Here is an 18,371-nt window from a genome sequence, read left to right as displayed (position 1 = left end):
GGCTGAAAGGTGTCCCCTACTCCTCCAAGCCTCTGCAACTTCTGAATGATCCTCTTGCCCCTTCCTGGCACTGCTCAGGGCAGCCCTCCTATCCGCCGGCCCCTTCACTTCTCCTTGTCATCTCTTTATTCAGTTCTCAACAAACCTGTACCTTCAGGAAGCTTTGCATTCCTGCAAACCAGCAGGGAGCCCTAAATTCTAATAGCACTTAGTCTGAATTGCATTTTCCATTGCTTGATTATATATCACACCATATTGTTTTCTGCTTATCCTTCTCTAAGGGAACCTGTGCCCCCAAACCGGTGGTATTTAACACAGCACAGAGAATGTAGTAAGTGGGGCCACTTCAAATAGCATCATTTCATGGATGCTTGTTCTTCCAGGATTCTACAATGCAGCCCCTGATTCAGGATCTAATAAAAATGTATTAACTGGACTTATAAGCAAACCTGAGTCTGGTTTCCCAGACTTCTAAGAAGCCAAACTTTGTGAATTGCCCCTCCTTTGAAGCCGAATTCAGGTGGAACTCAAGCAAAAGGCTAATGCTCGCCCACCAGCTCCATGGTAGCCAGCCCCAAGATGGCCCCCAGAGATTCCCACCTCTGATGTTCACACCCTCTCACTGTCCCCTCTCACACTGTATTAGGGCTGGCCGGGGCTATGGTTTGAATGTTTTTGCCCTCCCCCTCCCCAATTTATATGTTAAAATCTTAATGCCAATGTGAGAGTGTTAGGAGGTAGGGCCTTTGGGAGGTGCTTGGTTTGGGAGGATGGAACCCTCATGAATGAGGTCAGTATTCTTATAAAAAGGACCCCACAGAGATTTTTCACCCCTCTCACCATGTGAGAACACAGTGAGTAGGTGCTGGCTGTGAAGCCCAAAGAGAACCTTCACCAGAATGAGACCATGCTAACAACTTGATCTTGGACTTCCCAGCCTCCAGAACTCTGAGAAGTAAATTGCTATTGTATATAAGCCACCCAGTCTGTGGTAGTATGTTATAGGCATCCAAACAGACTGCTATAAGACCGTTTGTGTAACCAACAGAACACAGGAGGCGTAATGGTATTATCGCTCTGGAGGCTAGATTATGAAAGTCATTGTGGCCTCTGTCTTGCTTCTTCTTGGGTCACTTGCTCTGGTGGAAGTCAGTGGCCATGTCTGAAGCACACTCAAGCAGCCCAGCAGAGAGGTCCACAGAAGGAGGAACTGAAGCCTCCGGCCAAGAGCCTCGAGTGAGCCTTCTTGGAAGCAGATATACCAGCCCCAGTCAAGCCCTCAGATGACTGCAGCATCATGGGAGACCCTGGGCCAGGACAACTTGGTTAAATTGTTCCTAGATTCCTGACTCAGAAACTGTAAAAAAAGTAAATGTTGTCTTAGGCTGATGTGATTTCAGAGCAAATTTTTATGTAGCAACAGGTAATAATACAAACTCTCCATTCTTATTTGCTACTACTTCTTCCCCTGCAGAAGTGCCCACCTCTCCCAAACGTATCCCTGCAACCCATGAGGTAAGCCATCTTCATTACTTTAAAATTATTTGACTGACTTTCATTACCATATGACATACCCAACAAACAACCCGACTTCCCTTAACAAATATCAGGTTAGACTGTATTATAACTGGGAATAAAACATTACGTATATTTGCTTTTTTTTCCTAGACAGTCAGAGGCTTTAATGGGATACATAAAAAGTACTTGAAGAAAGCTACAGCAACTGGTATTTTGAAAGTCAAATACCCTTAGCCACTAAAAGCCACAATAAAGAAAATAAAACCATAAATTACCCTCTGAGGATGCTTTTGTCACCCAAAGACAATGTCTCCCACAACAGACTGATACAGTATGCGTGATATTCATACATTCCACTACCTTCTATTGAGTATCCTCAATGTGCCAGGCACTAGGGCAAAAATATAAAACATTTCCTCCAGAAATTCACAATCTAGATAGTCTAGAGAGAATTAATCATTGGGTCAGAATTTTGCATTTTGCTTGATCACACACACACACACATACAAATCATATATTGGGTACAAACTATTTTAATCAAAAATAGTAATTTATAAGTATGTGCTACATAGGGATTCTCAAAGCAGATGATCAGGAATGAAGCAAATTCCAAGAAACTTAAAAATCAGACATTTTTTTATAAGTTAGAAAAACGTAACAGGCAGCCTTGACCGCATCATTTGTAGTGCTGAGCGCAAAATGAAAATGCAAGCCCAGTTGTTTGAAAATTAAGAATTTGAAGACAACAGCACAGCATTAAACTTAGCATAGGACCTTTCTGAGCAAGGGGCCTATGACGTGAGCTAGCCCCAATGATGGCATATATTTTATATCTTGTTAAAAAGATCTCTCAGGAGTTAAGTGCTAGAGGCAAAAGGGAGGTAGAGCCAGAAAGCAACAGTGTGACACAGAGCAGCCATTCTGTGAGATACTGTTATCCCTCTTGTGTAAAAGGCAATCGGGAGTCCAAAAAGGTCAAGTGACTCCTTCAAAGCCACTCAGCCCATCCAGGATCTAAATGTGGGTCATCTGACCTCAAATCTGATTTCCTTTCCACAAAATCAACACAGCCTAGTGCTAGGAGTCCCGCATTACAAAGAGGTGCAGAATTTCGTGGGTGTAGTCGTGCAATTCTCTAGTGAAAGCTGGAAGGTGACAGGCGGGGCACTGACACACTGCCCCCACCTGTTGTTTTCACATCTGTGGGTCAGACACAACCTCAGGGCAAACGCCAGACCAGATTCCATATTCCAAATCCCTACTCACCATCCCTGCCCGCCCTACCCCGCGCTCCCATAATAGCTTCAGACTAGTTCTGCCCTTCGTTTCTGGATTGGAATGCCAGTCAGCCTAGCAATCTCACGCTTCAGTTTGCCTTACTGTACGATCTAGGAATTTGAAGCAAATACCCTATGATTGACTGCTGAACAAAGGCTTTTTTAATCTACAGCGTGCAGCTTTACCTTTAATAGCAGCTTAAAGGACTCTTGAAAATCGCAGACATTATCTTACCTGATCTTTCAATTCCCCAAAAGGTAAATGATAACTAGTATGGAATTTGCCAGCATAAATCCACACCTGAATGAAACAAAGTAATAATTGTTTTTAAGCTCACTTCATTTTTTCTGCTCTTGCACAAAAAGCATGAAAATTTGTTTTTATGACAAATTTTAATTAGCGATCAAGAAGCAAATTATTAAAACAAAACCACATTATTCTTTATTAGTACTACTCTTAAATAGCATTACTTAGGAAATATAACCTTTAAACTGGTAAATATATAGAACTTTGATTAAAATACATTCACATCCCTAATTTATAATTTTTCTTTCTTATTTCATGTTTCTCTCTACAGGAAATCCAATGTTGAGTGTGACTTATTTCTCTTAAATTCCAGTTTTATTTCCGACTTGCTGTAAGGCACTGGCTCAAGCTTTTAAGTTCTCTATATTTCAATTTTCTCTGCTATAAAATTGCAAGTACAGAGTACTTGTCTGGCTTGCAAGGAAGCTTGGGAAATTCTGGATCTAGGAGTATGATACTTTAAAAGTACAAAGTATCATTATATTCATGAGTATAACTTGCTTGACAGTTTCACTGTACTATAATATAGGAAATACGTATTTGGAAATAATGAGAACACAGAAATTGTACAGGTTCAGGAATGGGTATTCCGTGATCCACCAGGAGTCAGAATGTCTTTAAAAATACTACGACCCCTCAAGTGCCAAAATAAAACTCAAATCCAGCCCCTTTGTGTCTTACAGTAAGAGAGAGATTTTGAGAATGGTATGTTTATTCTCAATATTAATATGTATTAACATATATAATATATAATGGTACATATTATACAACAAATCATATGTAACAATACATGTAATATATAGTCATATATATTATTATCCACTTATGTTTTTAGTACTATTATCCTATTTCCTTTATTTATCCCTTATGGCAATTAGATGAGGAGTATAAAACATCAGAAGTGACCAGTGGTCACAAGCCTTCATGAAAGAATGAAGAAGCATGGCAAAAAAAATAAAGGGGAGGATGTGCAGGAGTGGGGATAGAAATCAAAGGATGGAGAGAGAAAGAGAGGGACCCTCTTAAGAGACTTCCTATGGTAGTTTGTCCACTCCTCTTTGTGGCCTTTCTCTGTTCTGCATAGCTGTGTCTGTTCTGTTTTCTTTTTTCCTTGAGCCCAAATCCCAAGAGAGGTATTCCCTAATGTTAAATGAAAAAGAGGTCAAGGTCCAAGTCTTTCAAAAAGATGCTTTTCTAATGAATGCTAACACTCCTCCCCACCTCCCACCCCAGTAATCACAGTGTTGTGTGTTTGGCTTTTTCTAAGTCCCTTTTTTTTTTTAAGACTTAATTTTTTTTCAGAGCAGTTTTTGTTCCGCAGCGAAACTGAGCATAAGGTACAGAGATTTCCCATATTCCTTCTGCATCCGCACCTGCAGAGCCTACCCCCACCCCTTGTCATCATCCCCCACCAGAGTGGTAAGCTCCTTCCTACCTTCCTTTTTCTTTCTTTCTTTTTCTTTCTTTTCTTTTTCTTTTCTTTTCTTTCTTTTCTTTCTTTCTCTTCCTTCCTTCCTTCCTTCCTTTTTCTTTCTTTCTTTCTTTTTCTCTTTCTTTTTCTTTCTTTCTTTCTTTCTTTTCTTTCTTTCTTTCTTCTCTCTCTCTCTTTCTTTCTTTTCATATTTTTCCCTGGCTTCTCCCCAAGTAGTCACTTCCTTCCAATTCATCCTGTGTTTTATTCCCTCCCTGTTTCCCTTCATTTGTTTTTCTTGCGATTCTCCTACACTTTATTTTGTTTATCTTCTGAGCCATCACATCCTCTATTAGCTGAGATTATCTCTGGGTGTTGGCTCCTGTCTGGACAATATTCATTTTCTTCTGACCGTACTTTAGAAGGGAATTTCAATTGATTATGTATGTATTTTTTCCCAAAGGGGTGATCACTCAGATTTGCTGAGGTCCCTGCCTGTCCTACACTATTACAGAGTTTCATCAGCTGGAGGCCAGCTGCCAGGAGGCAAGCACATTCTTCTCTTTACCTAAGGATCACCCCACTCCCAGCAGGAACTATCCAATCCGCCTTGGCCCTCACCCGTTCCTCACCTTTGTTTCTGAAAACTTCTTTCTTGACAACTAGATGTTGCCAGTTGCAAATTTAAGCATGAAACAGAAAAAAGTACCTTGAACTCCATTCCTCCCAGGATATTATCAAGATGAGCTCAGCCTTTATCATATGGTAATATTAACGGATGGCTTTTAATTGCAATTCCTACAAATGAGTTCTTCTATAAATCTAAATGAGTTCTTCTATAAATCTGTGTTCATATTCCAGCTGCTGGGGTGGACTTGGAAGCAACTATAGAAGAAATTGTGTGAAGACAAAGTGACATTTGCCTTAGATATCCTTTCTTTAGGGATTGTGTCTTAGTAGCTTTTGGGTGGCATGTAGCCTTATGGGAGTTTCTTTTTCTTCCACTCACCTTTAAAAAACAAACAAACAAAACTACTGTCTTGATTTTCAGGCATACACACACCATTTTAAATAAGTGAAAAGAATTTCTGCGGCACCTCTTTTCAAATGGCCCAAGTCAGTGAGAGACTGCCTTTTGTTCCAAGGGTTTAAAGCACTTAAAAGATAGGATCCTGCTCTTAAGGTGAAGAAGAAATGCTAGAGTCAGGGAAATTGGGACCTTGAGAAGCTAAATTATTTGTTCCAAGTGAAGGACTGATAGGGAAAGTGGGATTGACGTTAAGCTGCTGACTTCTTCTGCTAATGCACTGTTGATTGCTCAAGGCTCAGGTGTGCTTATGAGAAATTATAGCAGGGTCTGCAGAAGACAGTGATCAAACTAAAAAGCTCTACACAGCATGGGAAACCATCAACGAAATTAAAAGGCAACCTATGGAATGGCCAACAGGTACATGAAAAGATGCTCAACATTACTAATAATCAGGGAAATGCAAATCAAAATCACACTGGGATATTACCTCACAACTGTTAGAATGACGATCATGCAGAAGACAAGAAAAAATGAATGGGCGAGGATATGGAGAAAGGGGGACCCTGATGCACTGCTATTGGGAATGTAAATTCATTGAGCTACCATGGAAAAACAGCATGGAGTTTCCTCAGAAGCTTAAAAATATGATCTAACAATTCTACACCTGGATATATATCCAAAGGAAATGAAAACAGGACATAGAAGAAATATCTGGAAGGTATGGAAGCAACCTGGACAGAACATAGAAGAGATATCTGGAAGATATAAAAACAAGCTGGACAAACAACAGTGTCCATCGCTGGATAAATGGATAAAGAGGATGAGAGAATATCTGTATCTATCTACATATAGATACAGATATAGATACATAGATATAGATATAGATATATCTCCTGCCATTTGTGACAACTTGGATGGACCTTGAGGGCACTATGTTAAGCAAGTCAGAGAAACACAAATATTGTATACCATTACTTAAATGTAGAATCTAAAGAAAAAAGAGACTCCTAGAAACAGAGTAGAATGGTGGTTATCAGGGGCTGAGGTGTGGGGGAATTGAGACGTGAAGTGATTGAGATGTATGGCGATTATAGTCAACAGTACTGTACTCTATACTTCAAAGTTGCTAAGAGACTAGATCTTAAATGTTCTCACCACAAAAATGATAATTATGTGATGTGATAGAGACGCTAGCTAATGCTACCATGGTAATCATATTGTAATATATAAATGTATCAAATCAACACATTGTACACCTTAAACTTATACCATATTATATGTCAATTATATCTCAATTAAAAAAAAAAGAAGACCAAATTTTTTAAATCATAGACTCCTAATATTCCCTCTTAACATCGTGCCCCGTGTAGGCTTGTTTTCCTTCACAACTTTATCACAATCACAATGAAAAGTATATCTGTTGTTGCAAGTGATACGGAATAAGTCGCAGCTGACCAGTACTTCTGTCCAGCAAAACGAAAGGTCACCTTAACTGTGGAGATCATCTGTTTGAAGGCCACGGAGAGCTGCTGGGGATGAGAGACTGGAGCCGGAGGCCCCCGAAGAGGAGAGTGGACTCCCACAGCCCCTACCCAGAGGACATTCCTCCATTTTGGGTCCTGGCAGAAGCTGAGAATCTGGGGACACAGAAACCAAGAATTTCTAAAAGATACAGGAAGAAGGGGGTGGCAAACAAACACGAAGCTGGATTTCCCTTCGGGACATTTCCTCAAACAGTGGCATGTGAGGAGCAGAGAGAGGCTAAAGGACAGAGGGAGCTAACCTCTAAAGATCATCTTGGAGGCTTCCGCAGTCTCGCGAGACGAGACTCAGAGTTTCGGAGCGGCCGAGGGGCGGGGCCAGTGGAGACGCAGGGCTCTCAGCCTTGTCGAGGTTGGACGCGTATCTGGCCCCACACTGTACCGGAAATTGAATTGAGATGGATCGAGACCAACTTGCGCAAGGTTAAGACAATGAAACTTCTCAAAGGAAACAGGAAAAGATCTTCATGACCTTGAGGTAAAAAAAAAAATTTTCCCCCACTTCAAAGATATAATATTCCCATTTTGCTTCAGAAACATCACAGCATTCTGAAAGAAATCAAAACCTTTTATATTAAGAGTGAGGAGTGAGGTTATCTTGGGAAGCAGGGGCAGCTGTAACTTGGGGGGAGCATGAATGAAGGGGGGGGGTCTTTTCCTGGCTGGTCATCACCCAGGTGTGTTCAGTTTATGAAAAGTCATAGAGCTCCATGCTGGCTCTACATGCACTCTTCTGTATTATGTTATGCTTCAAAGAAAACATTTACATGAAAAGAAAGTATTGGCATTCTAAGTATACCAAAAAAACCAAAAAATCCCCCCCAAAACAAAAACCAAACAAACAAACCAGAATGTTGCAAATTGTGTGTTTTAAGGTCAGAAGCCTTCTGCACTTTCATGGAAGTGGTGGCTATTCACTTTTCTGACAATAAAGAGTTTTACAGTTTGTTTTCAAGCTACCGGATTTAACCAAAAAGAACCAGAACACTTCTCATGCCAGCTGATATCCCTTTTCCACGGCTAAGAATGTCAGCGAATGTTATGTCGCTATGTAGAAAAACAAGGCAGCCTGAAGCAGCATCAACAGGTTTGGCCTCATCCCTGAACCCCCTACAGAAGGTGCAACCTCCCACAACATTACAGTGCGAACCAGGGACCACAAGACGTTGTCTACTTTGTTGTGCTCTTTTTGCAAACTATAGGTATTATACAGTTGATAACAGGATTTCTAATGGATAACACTACCCTACAAATAAATGACAAGTTTTTTTTTAATTCCAGGAACATTTTAACTGCCCGCTCACACAAATCTCAAGGTCATGGAATGAGGACGACAAAAGAGGGTCTTTTTATTTTAAAAACATTTATTTAGTTAGCTTTTTAAAAAAAGATTTTTTTGAGAGAGAGAGCACAAGTAGGTGAGGGGCAGAGGGAGAAACAGACTTGCCACTGAGAGTGGAGCCCCACATGGGGCTCTATCCCACGACCCTGAGAGCATGACCTCAGCTGAAATCAAGAGTCAGATATTTAACCAACTGAACCACCCAGGCACCCCTATTTATTTATTTTAAGAGAGAGTGAGAGAGTGCACGCACTTGTGCACGCAAGGGGAGGAAGGACCGAGGGAGAGGAGAGAGAGAATCTTAAGCAGGCTCCAAACTCAGCACAGAGCCCTACTTGGGGCTCGATCTCACGACCCTGAGATCATGACCTGAGCTGAAATCAAGAGCTGGTTGCTTAACTGACTGAGCCACCCAGACACCCCCAACATATTTAGAAATACAAACAACTTTGATAGATTTTTCTGGGTGCTGGTGACACCCGTAAGCCCTTCATGGAAACCACTTGAAATTTCTAGAGCATTTCAAAAACGACAATGTGACCATTTCCGGTTATGGAGTCAAACTCAGTGAAAGCAACAGACACCTTCTCAAATAAAAGGTGGGTCACTTGCTGCATTTGTCCTACGTGTATTCACACGGAGGCAGATACATGGTTTTATTAATTTTTATCCTCCTCATCCTCTTTATCCCTTTCTCATACTCTTCATCTTCCTCCTCCACTCTTTTTCCTGGGAATGTCAGATGGTCCCTTTATCCTGTTTTCCTTTAGATTATAATTGGCAACATCACTCTCATTCATCTTCTGCTTTGTTGCCTCATTATAAGGTGGCTTCTCACTATCACTCAAATGATTCCACAGGCTTTATTTTTCTATCGCTGTGTCACAAATTACTATACATTTTGCAGCTTAAACCAGCACCCATTTACTAGCTCACAGTCGTGTAGGTCTGAAATCGAGAATGTTATGACTGAGTTCTCTGCTCAGGGAATCACAGGGCTGAAATCAAGTTATCAGCCAAGATGGATCTTCATCTGCAAGCTCTGAGTAGGCATCACTTCCAGGCTCATTCAAGTGGTTGGCAGAATTCAGTTCCTTGTGGTTGTAGGACTGAAGACCCTGTTTCCTTAATGGCAACTGGCCAGGGCCCTCTTTCACCTCTTTAAGGTTTTTGGAATTCCTTTCATGTGGCCTTCAGCATTTTCAAGTCAAATCCCCTTTATTCCTCAAATCTCTCTGACTTCCTCTTCCACAAGCTGGAGGAAGCTCTCTGCTTAAAAAGGTTTTATTAGTTAAATCATGTCCATCCAGATAATCTCCTGTTTTAAGGCCAGCTCTGGCATAGAACACAATCATAGGACTGAGTGATGTCTCATCACACCTGTAGGTTCCAGGGATTAAGGTGGAATATCTTTATGGAGGCATTTTAGGAATTCTGCAAACCATAATATATTACCAGCTTTTTTGGCCACATCTTCAATGAAAATGTGTAGGTGTATGGATTTGATCTTGGACAGAGGTCTAAGTAGAAGAGGAAGAAGTCAGATGAGGTATGAAAACATTTGGGATTTTGCGATCTTTCTTCTTGCCTCCCTTAGCTGGTCACTAGCCTTAATTTCTTTTACCATTTCATCAGATTACATTTCTCTTTCTCATACACTGTAGCCCACTTCCCAGAGCACTTGGAAAATTCAAAGTTCACAGGGGTCTCTGGATTTTTCTATGTATGTCCCTCCCAGCATGTCTTCACAAAGAAAGGCATGAATAGGCATCTTGCCCTTTGGTTTCTTGGGGACACCCTTAGGTATCCTGACTGTACGGTTGGCTATCCAGGCAACAGAGTGCATAACAATTTCCCAGTCTTGCACTAGCTCCCTCCACAAGAACCGCCTCAGGAAAAGATTTCTCAAGACACAAAAAAGCAATAACCAAAGGGAAAAAGTATTGATCAATTGGATTACATTAAAATTAAGAACTTTAATTCTTCAATACTATTGAGAGCAAAAAGATAAACTGTAGACCTGTAGAAGAGAGTTTCAATACATATATCTGTAAAAGGTCTCTTACCATCTGGAATCTCTAAAGCACTCCTTCAAATCACTAAGAAAAAGGAAGAGAACTCAATAGAAAAATGGGCAAATGTCAAAATAGATACTTCACCAGAGAAGATATCCAAACAGAAAATAAACATATGAAAAGGTATTCAACTGCATTTGTCACTAGGGAAATGCAGATTAATATCATAAAGCAGATGCCTCGACATACCCTCCAAAATGGCTAACGTGAAAGAGTAAGACCATATAGAGCAGTCAGACCTCTCATAGTCTGTGGACCAGAGTGCAAATTGTTACTACTTTGGAAGGCTCTTTGAGAGTGTGTACTAAAGCTGATCACACCCAGACCTTGTACTCAGCAATTTCACTCCTGAGTATATACATAACAGACATGCATGCATATATTCAACAAATGGCGTACAAGAATGTCAACTGCAGTATTATTTATAATATTCCCGAACTAGAAACAATCCAAATACCCAACAGTAGAGTAGATACACAAATAAGGATATATTCATTCATACAGTACAATAATATGCAGGAATGAGAATAAACTACAACTTACATGCAAAAAGAATGAATATCAAAAACATAACACTGAGTTTAAAAAAAACAGTAACAAAAAGAGTACATGGTGTGATAGCTTTTTTTATAAAGTTTTAAAACATGCTAAAGTAATCTGTGGTTTTAGAAGTCAGAATAATATTTACCTGGGCGGGGGTGTGTGTGTGTGTGTGTGTGTGTGTTGTGAATGGAAAGGGGCAGAGGGAGATATCTGGGATGCTGGTAAGATTCTCATTCTTGATCTGGATATGAATTGTGTGTATGTGTGTGTGTGTATGTGTGTTCATTTTGTGAAAATTAATTGAACTGTATGCTTATTCTTCCTTCAGAACTGCATACAGAAATGCACTTTATACTTTAACAAAAAGTTGACATTATGCAAAATGATTTATGTAGTTAATATCTCTCCTGCCGATGAGCACGGGACCATACGTGGTTTGATCACTGCCCTATCAGCAGCCCCTACACAGTGCCTAGCACATTGCTTGTTGAATGGGTGATTAATGAATGTTGAAGAGAGGTTCTTTAATACAGCGATGCTTTTTTCTCCCACCCTCATCAGTGGAGTAACATTTACCTGTGTTTTGCCAAATATCTTTATATATTGATATATATAATATTGTTTCCTTTGCCCTTCCGGAGGGCAAGGAATTTTGTATTGCTTATTCACCGTGCCAGGCACTGTTCTGATACCTTTACATGTATAAGTCACTGAATCCTCACAACCACCCATGAGGTACCTCAAACAAGGTAGCAGAGAGGCCACTGAAGTCTAGAAAGGCTTGATAACACAAGTAGAGAATAAAACTGCCTGGTTCAAACACTGAGTATGAGCTGAATCATAACACTGTGAACATAGGCACTTGAAAAATATCTGTAGAAGGAGTCCGTAATGGACCTCTCCATAATCCCTTATTTTCCTCCTCCCTGCTTCCCAGTCATAATTACATATGAATAGTCTGGTCTTAGTCCTAGGGCTGGAGGCTAAGGAGCTAAGGTGGGGGGGAAGGGGGGAGGCAAGGGTGCCTTACAACCCAGGCTTTCAGATCTGAGCGGGTCTCAGAGACAGCATCATTCCCAAATGAGAGAGGCTATACATGCAGTAACGGTCACTCCTGGGACTGGAAGGAGTCATCCATCCCACTCTCTTTAGTTTGGGTCTCATTCTCTGTAGCATACCTTACAGAAACGTTGCTTATAAATGCTAGAATCTTTTGAAAAAGCAAGATAATTATGTGGCACTTCTTTAAATGCATGTGTTAAAATTACTAATTTTTTTAAAACATAAATGTCTGTGTGGACAAAATGCAGCACAATGTTTGTAATTCTGTTTTGGCATTTCCCTTTCGAACATACCAGGAGTATTAAAAAAGAAAAAATGGAAGTAGCTCAGGCACTTGAACTTCGGAGAGACCCTGGCTAGCACAAAAGCAGGGTTCTGTGTGCACAGCAGCATTTTATCTCCTGCCAACCCCGGGCGTAACCCCTGCTACACGGGAGAGACAAAAGGGGGGCCCTCAGGCTGATTTCAATCACTGAAACCCACAGAAAACCGAAAGCCTCATTTAGTTTCAACTTTTTACCCTGCAAGCCTTGTTCCTAGCGTGGCTTTTAAATAGCAACGAAAATGCTTGATTTTACTTTCACTTCCTCCCTTCCCCATCACCAGCTACGGGTGGAGGTTCTCATGAGGTTTTGCTGACAAAGGCAGACACCACAGCACCTCTGGGTTCAGTTCCCTTCAGTCCTCTGGGAGCCCTGTCCATAGCGACGGCGACTCTTCACTGCCCGTCATGGTGACAGCCCCTCCAAGTGGCTTGTCCCAGGTCTCAGAGCTACTGAAGGGCCAAGCACGGATCTCATCCCCCAGGACGGAGAAAGGAAACCTAATACGGCCCGTGAATGGAGACATGTGCTAGTGCCTTCAAATTGCTTCGCTTATCGGTGCCTCTACCTTCAATTCCATGAAAAATTCAAAAAAAAAAAAAATTTTTTTTTTTTTAAATTTCAGCTTGGCATTTTTTACCATTTTCACCTACTGGAAAAATCAATCCATTTCAACTCTTTTTATTGTGCACTTTAAGCCTGTGGAACTGTCTGTGTGAACCAGGTGAAGAAATTAATTTTCATTTGATGCAGAAATCAAAAGGGGGAAAACATTCAGCAGAAGATGAAACCATTTTATTTCAAAGGGGGAAAAATGAATATAACACAAAGGAGAAACTACTTCAAATTTGTAAGGAAGAATACTTTTTCACGAGAAAAATTGCCTCATGCACTCCTTTGTTTGGCTTCACTCAGGGCATTCCAAGCACTGGGCCTCTTGGCACCACAGCTGTGAAATATATGCACTCAAGGAGATTCAGGCCGTTATAACCCCTCCCCCATTTTATAGCCTCCTCACTTTTACTGGGCAGAGTGGGCTCCATTGTGGGCAGTGTCTTGCCATTGGCTCTTACACTGTGCTATCTAAACTGTTCCATAATTCTGTTTTACAGAATAACATTTTCATCTAATAGAAGTTAATATAATCGGGGAAATGGTAACAATCAATATACAGTCACAAAACCGCATTGCTATTTTTGAATAATAATTTATTATATACTAGTATCGAAGCTATCCTAGAAGAATGGGCTAGCTTAAGAGTAAAGTTAACTATAGACCTTATATCAGAAATTTGCATCTACTAGATTAGGAATCCCAAACCCCTTTTTTTGTGAAGGGCCAGATAGCAAATATCTTAAGCTTTGCTAGCTGTACTGTCTCTATCCTGACTACGCAACTCGGCCATTCTAGGGAAAGCAGCCATAGGTAATACACAATATATAAATGAATGGATGTGGTTGTGTTTTAACAAAACATCATTTAGAGAAACAGAGGCAGTCAGGTTTGTGACATGGAGCTATAGTCTGCTGACCCCTGACTCAGATGGTGGGTATGTTTGCAACTACCATTCAAAGGCTGATCCTAGACAGTAAGATTTAAACATCTGACAGCTTCCTGAAAAGTTGTGTGTGTGTGCGTGTGTGTAGATGGGGAAGGTTTAAGTTAAAATTAAAATGAATTTTCTCATGAGAAATTTTTTAAGAGTAGGTATTTTCCAAGTGTGTGGAAGGACATATCAGTTATTTTCCTACATACTAATAACATTGATATAAAATCAGTTATTGGATGGACAGACTGAATAAACAATACCCAACTAAGCCCTGAGCAGCATGGACCTTAAGTCAGCCTTGCCCATCTTCAGAATCTCCCTTTTAGGAATGCCAGCACACAAAGTCAGTGTCACCTGCTTCTGGATTTAGCTCCTCCTTTAATCCTGGTAGCATTGTGCATTATACTGCCTAAGCTCTTATTAAGGCAAAGCATAAGGCTTGTAGAAAGCACAGTATGATTTTTTTCATGGCACCTCTCACTTTCCAATTTATGTCCATGGTGATGGTCTTTTCCTTTATTTGAGGTTTTTCCTGAGATTTTGACAGACACTTCCGAATAAGGATTTTATTTAAATTTCAAACAAACAAATGAATTGAAAACATCCTGTGCCAGGTGGCACATTGTGGAGCTTCAGGGGAGAGCAGTGCCTTTCCCTTTGCCAGCGAACCTTCCTCCTGAATGGAGCTGCCAGCCTTAGACATAAATGATTGTATTCCAAAATTAGTGCTTGCATATTAACAGAATTTACTCCCAAATATGCAAGTAAATTGCATATGAATCGAGAGGTAATACATTGCTTGGTACTTAAGTATTCTGTAGGTTGCCCTGCTGACTCTGGCTCCCAGGACAACAGGGGCATGTCTGCCTTCTAATTCCTCAGATGACAGGGGCAGAATCTTGGGGTGGAGCAGAGGGGAAGGATTCTGTCTCGAATTCCTTGCCTGTCTTTCCCTGGCTGAACCTAGCTCAAAGATCTTTCCTTGTCTCCAATTGGGCTTTTCCAATTGCATAGCGATCATGGAAGATATTTTATATGACTCTTTCACACTCTATGCGTGCCTGTGATATTATTTTCATACTTGGCATTGGGCTTTTATTGTCTCTCCTCCTGGAGGTGTTTGTGCAAAGGGAGGTTTGGGGAGGCTTATACTTTGTGTGGTCAATGTCTCCTGAATAAATGAGTGAACAAAGATCTTTGTTTACTCATTCATCAATTCCATGATGCCTACTGTATATTAGTCATTGTTTCAATGCTGGGGGTAAGCAATAAACAAAACAGGCAAAATTCTTGACTTCATGGAGCATACATTCTAGTGGAGGGAGTCAGAAAACTAAAAATTATATTAACAAGTGCTTAGTTCTTTGGAGAACAGTAAAATAGGAAAGGAGAAAAAGGAATCCGGGAGGAAGGGGATTACATTTTAAATATGTAGCCAGGAAGACCTCACTAAGAAGGATATGTTTGAGTGAAGACCTGAAGGAGGTGAGGGGGAGAGCCAATCGATTTCTGGAGGAAGACATTCCAGGTAGAGAACAGGGCAAAGGGCAAAGGCCTGGTATAATGTGGGCGTATTAGAGGAACAGCCTAAGACTCTGGGCCTGGACCAGAGTGTGAAGAGGAGAAAAGAGAAGAGGATTAAACCATGAAAAGAATATGAGCATTTACTCTAAATGAAACAGACCAGTTCGGTGCGCCTGGGTGGTGCAGTCGTTAAGCGTCTGCCTTTGGCTCAAGGCGTGATCCCAGCGTTCTGGGATCGAGCCCCACATCGGGCTTCTCCGCTAGGAGTCTGCTTCTTCCTCTCCCACTCTCCCTGCTTGTGTTCCCTCTCTCGCTGGCTGTCTCTCTCTGTCAAATAAATAAATAAAAATCTTTAAAAAAAAAAAAGATCTTCAGCTCTGTCATTATATAAAAAAAAAAAAAGAAATACACCAATTCTTTTCTGGGTTTTCAAAAGTCTGAATGTGATCTATTCCATGGCATTTACACTTCTTTCCCACAGAGTTGATCCCCCTACCCCCCATCTCTGCTTAGTCTTTCATTTTCTGTATTTCATTTCCTTATACTTTAAATGGGAAAAATAACACTTGCCTTTCCTTACAGGGAATGTTGATGNATGCACTCAAGGAGATTCAGGCCGTTATAACCCCTCCCCCATTTTATAGCCTCCTCACTTTTACTGGGCAGAGTGGGCTCCATTGTGGGCAGTGTCTTGCCATTGGCTCTTACACTGTGCTATCTAAACTGTTCCATAATTCTGTTTTACAGAATAACATTTTCATCTAATAGAAGTTAATATAATCGGGGAAATGGTAACAATCAATATACAGTCACAAAACCGCATTGCTATTTTTGAATAATAATTTATTATATACTAGTATCGAAGCTATCCTAGAAGAATGGGCTAGCTTAAGAGTAAAGTTAACTATAGATCTTATATCAGAAATTTGCATCTACTAGATTAGGAATCCCAAACCCCTTTTTTTGTGAAGGGCCAGATAGCAAATATCTTAAGCTTTGCTAGCTGTACTGTCTCTATCCTGACTACGCAACTCGGCCATTCTAGGGAAAGCAGCCATAGGTAATACACAATATATAAATGAATGGATGTGGTTGTGTTTTAACAAAACATCATTTAGAGAAACAGAGGCAGTCAGGTTTGTGACATGGAGCTATAGTCTGCTGACCCCTGACTCAGATGGTGGGTATGTTTGCAACTACCATTCAAAGGCTGATCCTAGACAGTAAGATTTAAACATCTGACAGCTTCCTGAAAAGTTGTGTGTGTGTGCGTGTGTGTAGATGGGGAAGGTTTAAGTTAAAATTAAAATGAATTTTCTCATGAGAAATTTTTTAAGAGTAGGTATTTTCCAAGTGTGTGGAAGGACATATCAGTTATTTTCCTACATACTAATAACATTGATATAAAATCAGTTATTGGATGGACAGACTGAATAAACAATACCCAACTAAGCCCTGAGCAGCATGGACCTTAAGTCAGCCTTGCCCATCTTCAGAATCTCCCTTTTAGGAATGCCAGCACACAAAGTCAGTGTCACCTGCTTCTGGATTTAGCTCCTCCTTTAATCCTGGTAGCATTGTGCATTATACTGCCTAAGCTCTTATTAAGGCAAAGCATAAGGCTTGTAGAAAGCACAGTATGATTTTTTTCATGGCACCTCTCACTTTCCAATTTATGTCCATGGTGATGGTCTTTTCCTTTATTTGAGGTTTTTCCTGAGATTTTGACAGACACTTCCGAATAAGGATTTTATTTAAATTTCAAACAAACAAATGAATTGAAAACATCCTGTGCCAGGTGGCACATTGTGGAGCTTCAGGGGAGAGCAGTGCCATTCCCTTTGCCAGCGAACCTTCCTCCTGAATGGAGCTGCCAGCCTTAGACATAAATGATTGTATTCCAAAATTAGTGCTTGCATATTAACAGAATTTACTCCCAAATATGCAAGTAAATTGCATATGAATCGAGAGGTAATACATTGCTTGGTACTTAAGTATTCTGTAGGTTGCCCTGCTGACTCTGGCTCCCAGGACAACAGGGGCATGTCTGCCTTCTAATTCCTCAGATGACAGGGGCAGAATCTTGGGGTGGAGCAGAGGGGAAGGATTCTGTCTCGAATTCCTTGCCTGTCTTTCCCTGGCTGAACCTAGCTCAAAGATCTTTCCTTGTCTCCAATTGGGCTTTTCAATTGCATAGCGATCATGGAAGATATTTTATATGACTCTTTCACACTCTATGCGTGCCTGTGATATTATTTTCATACTTGGCATTGGGCTTTTATTGTCTCTCCTCCTGGAGGTGTTTGTGCAAAGGGAGGTTTGGGGAGGCTTATACTTTGTGTGGTCAATGTCTCCTGAATAAATGAGTGAACAAAGATCTTTGTTTACTCATTCATCAATTCCATGATGCCTACTGTATATTAGTCATTGTTTCAATGCTGGGGGTAAGCAATAAACAAAACAGGCAAAATTCTTGACTTCATGGAGCATACATTCTAGTGGAGGGAGTCAGAAAACTAAAAATTATATTAACAAGTGCTTAGTTCTTTGGAGAACAGTAAAATAGGAAAGGAGAAAAAGGAATCCGGGAGGAAGGGGATTACATTTTAAATATGTAGCCAGGAAGACCTCACTAAGAAGGATATGTTTGAGTGAAGACCTGAAGGAGGTGAGGGGGAGAGCCAATCGATTTCTGGAGGAAGACATTCCAGGTAGAGAACAGGGCAAAGGGCAAAGGCCTGGTATAATGTGGGCGTATTAGAGGAACAGCCTAAGACTCTGGGCCTGGACCAGAGTGTGAAGAGGAGAAAAGAGAAGAGGATTAAACCATGAAAAGAATATGAGCATTTACTCTAAATGAAACAGACCA

At 40.7% G+C, this 18,371-nt stretch overlaps 1 long non-coding RNA gene across 1 annotated transcript in view; it reads right to left on the bottom strand.

Annotated features, from left to right (window-relative positions):
* LOC117796423 overlaps positions 1-18,371 on the bottom strand; it is a 48,260-nt gene that overhangs the window by 2,408 nt on the left and 27,481 nt on the right. Inside the window, exons 5-6 of the long non-coding RNA XR_004620926.1 lie at positions 7,031-7,180; positions 3,031-3,096 (exon numbers count right to left, since the gene is read on the bottom strand). This is a non-coding gene — a long non-coding RNA (uncharacterized LOC117796423). The remainder of the gene's footprint in view (positions 1-3,030; positions 3,097-7,030; positions 7,181-18,371) is intronic.

The sequence above is a fragment of the Ailuropoda melanoleuca genome, chromosome 15, assembly GCF_002007445.2.
Source record: "Ailuropoda melanoleuca isolate Jingjing chromosome 15, ASM200744v2, whole genome shotgun sequence".
Classification (NCBI taxonomy): Eukaryota; Metazoa; Chordata; class Mammalia; order Carnivora; family Ursidae; genus Ailuropoda; species Ailuropoda melanoleuca.
Note: the sequence above shows the minus strand (reverse complement) of the source record. Positions and strands in the feature narration are given on the sequence as shown.